The sequence below is a fragment of the Schistocerca nitens genome, chromosome 7, assembly GCF_023898315.1.
Source record: "Schistocerca nitens isolate TAMUIC-IGC-003100 chromosome 7, iqSchNite1.1, whole genome shotgun sequence".
In the NCBI taxonomy this organism is placed as follows: domain Eukaryota; kingdom Metazoa; phylum Arthropoda; class Insecta; order Orthoptera; family Acrididae; genus Schistocerca; species Schistocerca nitens.
The window spans coordinates 96,760,907-96,773,319 of NC_064620.1; the positions used below are offsets into that span (position 1 = coordinate 96,760,907).

At 37.2% G+C, this 12,413-nt stretch overlaps 1 long non-coding RNA gene across 1 annotated transcript in view; it reads right to left on the reverse strand.

Annotated features, from left to right (window-relative positions):
- Positions 1-2,121: 2,121 nt before the first annotated feature.
- Positions 2,122-12,413, reverse strand: part of LOC126195228 (uncharacterized) — an 80,814-nt gene continuing 70,522 nt past the window's right edge. Inside the window, exon 3 of the long non-coding RNA XR_007538562.1 lies at positions 2,122-3,519. This is a non-coding gene — a long non-coding RNA (uncharacterized LOC126195228). The remainder of the gene's footprint in view (positions 3,520-12,413) is intronic.

The window sequence follows — 12,413 nt, forward strand, 5'->3', positions numbered from 1 at the left end:
CTTCCAAAATCTCTGTCTTACCATAATATAATCTTTCTGAAACCTTCGGGTGTCTCCAGGTGTCTTAAAAGTATACGACCTTCTTTCATGATTCTTAAACCAAATGTTGGCAATTATTAAGTTATTCTCTGTGCAAAATTCTACCGACGGTTTCCTCCTTCATTTCTTCCTCCCAGTGCATATTCACCTACTATGTTTCCTTCTCTTCCTTTTCCTGCTATTGAATTCCAGACCCCCATGCCTATTAAATTTTTGTCTACCTTAATAATCTGAATAATTTTTTTTTAACTCATTGTAAATTTCCTCAATCTCCTCCTCATCTGCGGAGCTAGTTGGCATGTTAACTTGTACTATTGTGGTGGCTGTGGGCTTCATGTCTATCTCGGCTACAATAATTCATTCACTGTGCTGTACATAGCAGCTTATCCACTTTCCTATTCTTTCATTCAATTTGTATTTATAACCCTGTATTTATAGGACAAAAAGTCCTGTTCTTCCTGCCACCGAACTTCACTAATTCTCTCTATATCTAACTTTAAACTATCCATTTCCCTTTTTAAATTTTCTAATTTACCTGCACAATTAAGGGATCTGACAGTTCATGCTCTGATTCACAGAATGTCAGTTTTGTTTCTCCTGATGATGACATCCTCCTGAGAAGTCCCTTCCTGGAGATCCAAATGGGGACTATTTTACTTCTGGAATATTTTATCCAAGAGGATGTTGTCATCATTTAGCCATACAGTAGAGCTGCATTACCCTCAGGAAAAATTATGGCTGTAGTTTCCCCTTGCTTTTAGTCGTTCACAGTATCAGCACAGCAAGGCCACTTTGGTTGACATTACAGGGCCATATCAGTCAATCATCCAGACTGTTGCTCCTGCAACTACTGAAAAGGTTGTTGCCATTCTTCAGGAACTGTACATTTGTCTGGCTTCTCAACAGATACCCTTCCATTGTGGTTGCACCTAGCACCTAAGGTACGGCTATCTGTATTGCTGAAGCATGCAAGCCTGCCCACCATCGGCAAGATCCATGGTTCATGGGGGGTGGGGGGGACAATTAGTCTTACGAATTAAATTCTCTCTTTGCGACATTTGTTGTGGCATTTCAATCAATATGTTAAACACCCTTTCTCTGCACTTTTTTATATTTCTTGGCTAACAGTCATTGGTTTACATGCAGATTGTTAAGTACTGAATTTGACTGATGTCAAATGAAAGTGTTAGTGCTTTTCTTTCTTATATTTTGAATGTTAATTGTAATTTGTGCAATGAAGTAACGTTGAAATCCCAACAGAATTGTTATGTGTCGTGAAAATTAAACTTGTAGTGTTGTAAGAATATACTTAAGAAGATGGGAAATTTCTCTTCTACAGTGCCTGTGGATGACCTCCCTTCCTATATATTATCTCAAAATATTGTAACTGAATCAGCCACTATAACTTGAGAACAGTACTTATGTTTCACTGTCTCAAATTAACTGAAGAGGATGTTTCACTACTACTACTACTACTACTACTACTACTGCTATTCGACTACTTTGCTCAGTCCTCTCATATAGACTTCCTGTCAAATGTACTGGAAGTATGTACACATGCATTATGTGGTCCTCTTCTTGTTGAGTTCATTTCTGTGGGTAGTGTGCCCAAAGTGAACAACAAGGTCTTCAAATCTGCACAGTCAGTCATGCTGGATTTGAGTTTGACAATAAAGTCTCCAATTATTTTTTCAAAACTTTATTGCTGTCCTGTACATATTTACAACTTCATTCACCAGGTGTATGCTTATGAGAGTGTAACAGTTTTTCTCTGTGGTCATAGCACATAATTTTAGTCTTATTTCAATCATTTTCAAGTCTTATTTTGAAACTTGCTCTATTAAGTTCTAAAGTAGTTGTCATTTGCTGTCTCTTTGCATTAGACATACAGTGTGTCATTATCAAACAAAGATGGTTCCATTAACACACATTGCTTCTTTGTATTCTCAGATCGTGAATTTGAAAACTTTGTATAGGATTGCTATAGTTAGTTTTTATGATAGGAATCTCGTTGTCTGACATTCAATTTTGAATTCATCACTGATGAGGTCTAATGGAAACTAGAGCTCTAGTATACATATTCTTAATAAACTAGTATACATAGAATAGATGTCTTGCATTTCAAAGGCTATTTGTACAAATTTTGTTTAAATTTATTAAACAAATTTCTCATAATCTGTAAATCCCAGGTGGCATAGTGATAATATTTACTTCATTATATAAATTTATTCACTTCTCATGAATTGTCTACTTTGCCATGTCCATTTCCTAGACCAGCTTGTTCCTTCGATTACATTCCAATTCTCTTTCAATGCAGCTCTTGATAATTTTAATGAATGTCTCGTGTATTACATTGAGAAGGAATTTTTTTCCAACATTTATTCTGAGATATTCGTAAATAAATAGCCTTAATCATTGTTGAAACACTAACATTTCTCAGTGCCTTTCCCAATTTTGGTTGACTTCATAAGCCTCTGTTGGAGTAGAAGGAAATGGCCATATCACAAACATTAATATGAAAGAAAAATCTGTGAACTCTTTAAAACAGAGGAAACTAAACATCTTTTTAAAAGAACAAAGGCTTCTTACCTCTTCATTATCTTTTCAAACAAGATCAAAGATAATCCAGTCATGTCACAAAAAAGGAATAAATAAAAGTGCTCTTGTCCACTTGTTTAATACTTAACACTCCGTCGCCCCTCCCCTCACCTCCTTTGGCCCCCTCAAAGTGATATCTGTTTACTTACAATGATACTTGTGCATATTATGCTCAGTGATTTTGTTAACAAGTCTGCTTGAATTTTATCCATTGAATCTCAATCATTCCCTCCATTACTACCTCCCTGATGCAATGTCATTTTATGACAGTATGCTGCTTTCAAATGGGTCTCGTTAAATTTTGAATGACATTGTGGCAACTTTACTACTGAGAAAGCTATGTCTGATCAAGTACTCTGTAAAAAGTAAAGGAGTCCAGCAATAAGCTTACGATACGTAAGACTTTTAACTTCATCATCACACTTTTCATCAAGGAAATTTGTTTTCATTTCCATCAGCGTCTTGGCTCCCTTGGCGTTTTTAAGTCTAAATATTTCAAATAATTAATAAATATACTTCCTCTGAGAAAGATTAACCATTCTATCTTCACTGTTTTCAAATTTCACTCCTAACATGTGGGACACCATGCCCATGTTCTTGATTTCAAAGCAACTTTCTAGAAAAGTTTTCACCCTCTGCCTCAGCTCTTCATTCTGAGCAAATGTAAGCATTTCATCCACATATATTGAAAGACTAGTTTTCCCTTCCTTTGCACTTAATTTGTATGTACATAGATCTATATCATTTTGAATAAATCCCAGTTTTTCTAGTGAGTTATTTAAATGATCATTTCCAGCATTTTCCACTTTTTTTCACTCCATATATTAACTTATTTAACTTCCAGATCAAACTTTCTTGATCCTTCTTGGTGAAACCTTCAGCCTGGAACATATAAACATTTTCCATTAATTTGCTGTCTGTATGTACTACTCACATCATACTGATCAATGTGCCAACTTTGCTCAACACTGGCTGCTAACCATAGACAAACTGTTCCAAAAAATGAAACAAGAACATAAATCTCATTATAGCCTATGCCTTTTATTTGATTAAAGCCCTTTTCAACTAAACAAACTTTAAAATTTTGCTTCTCATCAATCATCTTATTTTTAAATACCCACCTGTTCTTTCCTGGAATTACATCAGATCATATCTCAATCAATTTACAGGCATCATGATTCTTTATGGAGTTAATTTCTTCATTCTCTGCATCCACCCATTCTACTCCATCATCAGAATTAATTGCTTCATGATGTGATAATGGGTTGTCATTGTTCATTCCTCACACAATTTTTATTTGTGCTTCTTTGCTATAAGCCTTCCCTTTTGAATGAAGTGTCATTGGATGACATTTGCTCAGACCCATTTTTTTCTTTTGTTGTATCCTTTCTTGGGATGCACTGATTTTGTGAAGTTTCAGAATGTCCCATATGTTCCTGATGACCTCCACTTGACTAAGGTGTTTGAGCCAAATTTTCCTCCTGATCTGAGAAATCATAAAACTCCCCTTCATTGCTTGAATTCCCTCTTTCTCCTCATATTTCAACTTCAGTACTTGGAAAGGGTAATGTTCCTTCACTGTACATGTCCATAAATATTGTATTCTCTATTTTCAGTTGAGTACTTGCCACTCAAAAATTCTTTGAATATACAGTCCCTAGATTCCACAACCTGATCCACTTCTGGCACCCAGATCCTGTGTTCATGATCATAGAGAGTATATCCAATAAGAATGTCTTTTTCTGCCCTTGTAGATAATTTAGAATGATGTCTGTTTGTATGTATGAATGAAAATTTTGCATTCCATCACACACAATTGTTCTACGTTAAGCTTTCTACCTGCCCACAATCCAGGTGTTTTTCTGTTATTATGGCTATATGTAACACAAAAAATGAAATGATCGTATGGCATTGTTGGCTGGGAGGCCCCATGTGGAGAGAGTTCAGCTGCTGTATTGCAAGTCCTTTCTAGTTGACGCCACTTCAGTGACTTGCAAGTCAATGATGAAGAAATGTTGATGAAGCACACACAGTTTCTTATATGTGATGTAATGTATATCAACCCAGCCCAAGAACTGTTTGGTAAATTGCTTCCTAGCAGCTGTGACTTCCTATATCCATTAATGTTCTATGGAGATGTTCAGCTATACCATTTCGCTGTGGTGTATATGTCATAGTAACTTCATGCCAAATTCCTTCAGATTCACAGAACTGCAAGCATTTGCACAGATATCATTCCAGGCCATTGCCACTGCAGATTATCTTCACATATTTACTGGTTTGTTTTTCCATTTGAATCTTCCATTTATTGAATTCTTCAAATACTGATTCTTCATCCTTATTCTTTAAGAAACACACAAATAGGTATCTACTTGCATCCTGCACAATACTCATTAAACATCTATTGCTGCCCCCAACCTTGTAATGTTGATATGTCCCCTGAGATCACCAGGAACGAGTTCTGAAGTGGGGTTTTTGACCATTTGAATTTTGTGATACTGTCTTCAGAAATAGTCTTTGTGTTGATTTACGAGCCAAACGGTCATCACGTAGGTTTATTTCATTTTTTTTCACAGTCTAATCCCAGGACTACATCCTTTTTATCATGTTGTTAATTGTACTCTTACTGGAGCGCACCATTTGATGACTCCTAAAGTCTGGTGATTTTGTTAAACTCATTATTTCCCAATATGTTTATTGATCTGTCTTTTGTACATGGCTTCATATTTAAGTAAAATGATCTTTCTGTTGAGTTTCAATGAGCTACATTCCAGATTCATCGTAGATCTTGTAATCTTCTTTATGGAAAACAACTTTTCTATCATTTTCAGTGAAGTTGTCTCACAGATAAAGATCAATTCACACTGGAAATCAATGGAATGGTATGTCACGTTACATCAGTGTCAGGAAATATTCACAATGGATGTCATGTCATGTCATTTTACATCAATTCGTGTAGCCCAGTACCAAACAAGGAAAGTGAGGTACCATCCATGATATAAAATGTCTGTATATAAAGTTTATTAATGGCCATAGCAAACTCATAATGGATATTCTTGATGAATTTTGTATGGTAAATTGCTGAGAAGTGAAACAAAATTTCAAAACAATGAAACAATGGAAAATCCAAGAAAGATAACAATATTATGAAAAGGAAAGTTGCCACTCACCTATAGTGGAGATGCTGAGTTGCAGATAGACCCAACAAAAAGACTGTCACAAATAAAGCTTTCGGCCAGTAAGCCCTTCGTCATAAATAGATGACACACACACACACACACACACACACACACACACACACACACACACACACACACATATGCTTCAGTTGCCTGAGACTGCAGTCATGAGTGTGTGTGTGTGTGTGTGTGTGTGTGTGTGTGTGTGTGTGTGTGGGTGGGTGGGTGGGTGGGTGTGTGTGTGGGTGGGTGCGGGTGGGTGGGTGGGTGGGTGGGTGGGTGTGTATGTCTGTCATCTATTTTTGACAAAGGCCTTACTGGCCGAAAGCTTTATTTGTGACAGTCTTTTTGTTGGGCATATCTGAAACTCAGCATCTCCGCTACATGGTGAGTGGCAACTTCCCTTTTCATAATACATTTTCAAAACATTGACAGTTATTTCCTAGCAGAATTATATACATACAAGCACATCAAATAATATTTGTAAGGGAATACCTTATCTACAAGGGGCAATAAAAAAGCTTACATTCAAGGGCCATACAGTCCAGAATCAATTTGCCATTCAGGCGAAATTTCTGTGAGCATTGAGCCAATCATCCCACTGACCCACCAGGTTGAAGATACCTGTTTGGCAAAACATTGTGTTCTGCTATGTGAAGAAGATCTTAACTGCCAGCTGCACATCCTCATCTTTGAACCTGCAAGGCCTTTTTTAAGGTACCAAAGGTGTGGTCATTGCATGGGGAGAGATCGGGACTGTAGGGCACGTGTTTGAGTGTCTCCCACTTGAGCTCTGCATTACAGCATATGTGATATGGGGATGCGCATTACCATAAAGGAGCACCAAGCCTTGTCACAGTTTTGCCAGCGTCTCACCTTAATTGCATGCCATAATTTCTCCAGCATTGTGCACTACCATTCCCCACTGATGGAGACTACAGGTTTCTTGAAATCAAAGAACAGGCTGAGCATCGTCTTTCCAACAGATGGCTGGATCTTGAACTTCTTGGGAAGAGGGGACAATGGATGACACCAGTGTATTGTCATCACTTTCAACTCTAGTTTCCACCAGTGGCACCAGCCTCCCAGATCGACCAGCATCTGGTGTCAAATTGCAACGGACACGGAACTTGGCACACCATTCCACAATGTTAGTTTTCACACCACTTCACAATGCTAGTTTTCGACAGATATGTGCCCCACATACATTCTTCATTCTCTGACAGATGTCTGCAAGTGTTTTGTCTTTTGGCAGCCAAGAAAAGAATAACAGCATATTGATCCTGTTCAGACACATTTGGTAATATCACCACCATAGTTCATGTTTCCACATTTACCACCTACACATCAGAAAGACATGAAACTTGTGATCACCGCTTATGTTATGCTTTTTTCCCCATATATATAAAGTAATGTCATAAACAACAGCATTTTCTCCTTCAATAAAACTGATCTTTTCACTTAATGAAAGAATATTTTATGAAAATTTCTTTATTAATTTATGTTTTCATTTACACACACTGCTGATGGCAGCTGTGTTCTGTTATTGTGAAACCTAAATAATTTTTCACTTTCAGATTTCTGTCCTCACTTATGGAAAAACACCCAATGGAAAAAAATATCCAAGTCATCATGGATCATTTGCAATCTGTCATGAAAACAAAGCAAACTATTAAAATAAAGATTAAGAAGACACAAAAGGACAAAAATCACTTATGTGCCGCAAAAATAGTCTATTTTCTGAAGTAAGAAGATGATGACACAGCTCCCCCAACATCGTCACCATCAAAACCTTCTTCCTGAGAAACATTGACAGTGCTATGTGACATGGCATTCTTTGCCATTGATGGCCTGTGTGAATGCCTATATCTGAAATACATTGTGAAATGTTTTGACTTGATGTGATGGGACATTCTGTTGAGTGTGATTTGATATTAAGATTGCTTAGTTGATCACAGGCTCAAGTAGTGTATTTTTAGCTACAAGTTCTTTAGCCAGACCTTCATTGTTAATCATGTTCACCCTCACTGTACCTTTCCCCACAGCTTCTGTATTTCTGCCCTCAGCTAAAGTTAGATTTCAATTAAAATATTTTTATCACCAGATGAAAAACGAAATTATTTGGAACCATATTGTGAGTAGCCCCAGAATCCACTATCTAGTTATAGTTGTTCAATGTAAGTGTGCCACAGGTAGCACTTGTACTAAGAGCATCCCATTTCTTTCACTCTCTTTAAAATTTGCCCTTTTCAGGGAAGTTTCTGGATATGTGATTGACTTTTCTGCAGTTTTAACAAACAAAAGTAACTTTTTGTGTCACTTCTTTCATTGTTTGTTCCTGATCTTTGTCACATTGTTCTGGAAGTGTTGTGTTTTGGTACTTCTGATTACAGATATTAGCTTTCAAAGATAATGCAAACATTTATCTTCATTATATTCATGACTCATAACATCTTCAGGAAGCAGATGCCTTTTAATTGTAGTGCCTGGCATATAGTACAAAGCTTTAACTACTGCACCCCATGCATATGCAAGCCCTCCTATGATAGTCATTGCTAGATCTCCATCTTCGGTTTCCTCACCAGTGTTCATCAGATCTGCTGCCATTTTGTTTATTGGTCATAGATAATTTTGCATAGATTCACAATTCTTCATTTTCAATTAATATAATTTTCATCTCAGTTTCACAGTGTGAAATTTGCTATACTTTGGAGCATGTAATTTCTGAAGTTCTTCCCATACTGTTTTTGGATTCATACATGCATTTGGTGCTCACTGCATATCAAAAATTCAATTTTTGCTAGTGCCTTGCATTGACTGCGCTGGTAGATACACACAATAAAAAATAAAAAACACACAGACACACACACAAATATCAAGCTTTCGCAACCCACAGTTGCTTCATCAGGAAAGAGGGAAAGACGAAAGGATGTGGGTTTTAAGGGAGAGGGTAAGGAGTCATTTCAATCCCGGGAGCGGAAAGACTTACCTTAGGGGGAAAAAGGGACACGTATACACTCGCACACACATACATGTCCATCTGCACATGTCTGCTTGTGTCTGTATATGTGCGAGTGTATACCTGTCCCTTCTTCCCCCTAAGTTAAGTCTTTCTGCTCCCGGGATTGGAATAACTCCTTACCCTCTCCCTTAAACCCCACATCCTTTCGTCTTTCCCTCTCCTTCCCTCTTTCCTGATGAAGCAACCGTGGGTTGCGAAAGCTTGATATTTGTGTGTGTGTTTGTGTGTTTTTTATTTTTTATTGTGTCTATCTACCAGCGCTTTCCCGTTATACTTTTCTATCAGCAACTGATGCAGTTTTGCTAGGTCCCATCTCACCAGGCCCAATTATAATCTCCAAATCAGAGTCTATTAGAATCATTTTCATTTTTTATGACGAGGAAGCACAATTCACCCCATTTCGTTTCTCAGTGTCCTCCTTCATCTCTATAAACTTCCCTAATCATCTTACTGTTGTTAAAAGAACCCTTTTTCTTTCCTGTGAGATTCATGAAGACTGCTCGGTGTCAGTTAACATTTTCCAAATGTGTCGCACAAAAACACTCCGGCAGTATTGCCAAATGTTTCATCTCTACCATATGCAAAAGTTTTATATCAGCATTAATTAACACTAATGCAGCTTTATTAGCACTTCTTGGCCCATAATCATTGTTGGAATAGAATAAAATGATCGTATACCACATATGAATATTTTCTGAAAGAAAAGACTATGTATACCAGGTCCAACCAAGGCGTGCCATACTGCATGCAAGCATGATGTGCTACCTTCATACAGCCAAGACTTAGCCTATCTTGGCTTTGCTCAGTTCTTCTCGGAAGTACATGGTACAGTGCGACATTTCATTTAGCATCGCGGTGTGACATTTTTCAATCGGCATGACATTCTTCAGTTCAGCAGAATCGTATGTCAGCAATGGTTACCTTTTGTTCCTGGTATAAGGGAAGATTACAGGCAGAGCTAGTTAAAAAACATTTTTCCTCACAAGCTACTTATCATTTGCTGCCCCCCCCCCTCCTTCTTTTTACTGTGTACTATTTCATGCTTGTCAGTTTTTAATGCTGTGATACGCACTACATACAAATCTTGCACTTGGGAACCCCAGGCATCCCCTTCCATTCAGTGCCCCAAGCGGTTGCTACTGCTTGTATTACGTCCTGTCCAGAAATCTTACAGTTGTGGTGCCACTTCTCAGCTTCGTGTCCTAAGCATTGGTTTGCATTGCTTGTGCCTTAAACCAGTTCTCATCTCGTGTCCAGTGGCTGTGGGCACAAAAAGAGGCAGTTCAGTGATCTGTTGTCACAATCCTTTAAAAATGAATGGGAATGACTGAAGAGAAGGATGAGAATTCTCAACACTCCTATGCAGTTGCATAATTGATGAGTAGCACAAATTTGCTATGAATCAACTTTACAACACCATGCAGAAAGAATTTAAAGATTTAGTTTGATGATGAAAGAGAAAAAAATTATAACGTTCGACAGATGGGATTTATTGTTCTGTACATCAAGAAGCACTTTTTCTAAATTTGCAGGCAGGGAGCACATAACAAAATTGATGGTATAAATAGTAAATTTTCAGAAGTTGCACATATTATTACACTGTCAGTGACAATAGTTTCTGATGGAATTGAACAAAAATACAGAGACTTTGTATATTATGGCAAAGTATGTTGGTTAAGTCAAGGGGATACCTGGAACAATTTTTTGATTTAAAACTTACTATTGTTGAATTTACAGAGGAAAAAGGAAAGCAGGAGTGAAAATTAGAACATCCTGAATGGATTGCAGTATGTCCATCTTTTAAGAGATGGTTGTGGGACTCAGCTGTTCAATACAGGACCCCAAATTAAATACTGTTTAGCCGTCTGGTTTCCAAACATATTTTATTTGGCTACCAGTTTCAGCATTTTACTACACCATCATTGGCAGATGATCACTATAGCAAGCAGGAATCTTCTAATACCAGTATTGCTGGCCCCTGTTTTGATCAGGACCGAAGTAGAATCTTCCTACATGTTGGTCAGAAGCCTGAAGATGGTGAAGTAAAATGCTGAAAATAGTAGCCAGATAAAATAAGTTTGGAAACTAGACAGCTGAAAGGTATTTAATTTGACATCCTGTTTAAGTGAAATTGACTGCACAGTAAAATTTGTAAGGTAATAAATAATTTATTTATGATTTGATGGGGACACATCTTTAAAGAGAATTGCTCTATGGAAGGGACAGATTCTAAAAAAACACACCATCCATTTCCCTAAGCTCACTGCCATTAAACAAAATGCACTTTTAGAAGATTTCATTGTGGTTCTGAAAGAATTAAAAGGATAGTTTTCATACTGTTTAGAGGACACTGCCGATCTTACATATGTTTTCAAGCTGTTTTTGAGACTGTTTGCTGTTTCAGTTGAAAGTAACCCCACGCATGTGCCGATGAAACTGATTGATCTGCAGTGTAATTCCCATTTAAAAGACAAATTCTTTTATGTTAAAACTGTCCAGGAAGTCTGTGTTGTTTCGCTCAGGAAGAATTACCATGTCTTCATTATGAGGTTTGAAACACGATAAAATATTTTAATAAATATATGTGTGTGAAAGGTATTTTTTGTTTATGAAATTAAATAAGTCACAGTTACATGACAGCCTGAGTGCAAAAATCTGTGAAGTTGTTTGTGGTTATCCATTATGTTGACAGTTTGTAGAAGATAAAAATTATTCATGTCTTCAGTACCACAAAAACAATTTACTAATCTACGTTGTTGAGAACTGTGAAATCAATTCATATGCAATGCAACTATATTGCCATCTAAATGTGGCATACTCACAGTTTCCCCATGTTCCCCCTCATGCTGAAAAAGTGTAGCGTGGTGATAAGGGGCAGTGTGCAGCCAAGTGGAAGAGCTTTGCAAGTGTGTAAGAGCATTACTCATTTGCCAAATTCTTGGCTGCCCCTGCCAGACACTGTTACAGTAGGGAAAACTAAATTTCTTTTTAACAGAAGAAATGCTTTGTAATTCTTCATTGTCTTTCCACCGTCAGAGATAATAAAGTTGTCACACAAAATGGGATAAATAAATGGGTTCTTGTCCGCTTTTTAAACTCTGAACACTTATTTGCCAATATTTTTGAAATGTCATTAATTTTGTTATTAGCTACCTGTATTTCAGGTAGATTTCTTCAGTTATACTTACATATAAGGAAAACTTGAACTTACTGAATTTTTTTTTGTCTCAGTTGATAGTTGCTTACTGTGCCATCTGCCATTTTTAACTGATCAAATATGATGACTGCCCAAATAAGTTCGCTTTCTTTTCTTCCTACTGTTATTGCTTTCAGTTGCTTCTCTTATTTAATATTATCTCACAAGGGTTCCACAGTAATGACCAATACTCAAGAATTGGTTGAACAAGGATTCTGTGAGTGTTCTCTTCTGTGAATGAAAGACATTTCCTTAGGATACTCCCAATGACTCCATATGGTATTTATATTCTGGCATCTGCCTTACCTACATCTACTGTTCTGTTGTCATTCCACTTTACGAAAATGTCACTCTAGTGCAGCTGTGGCTACGGTCAGGC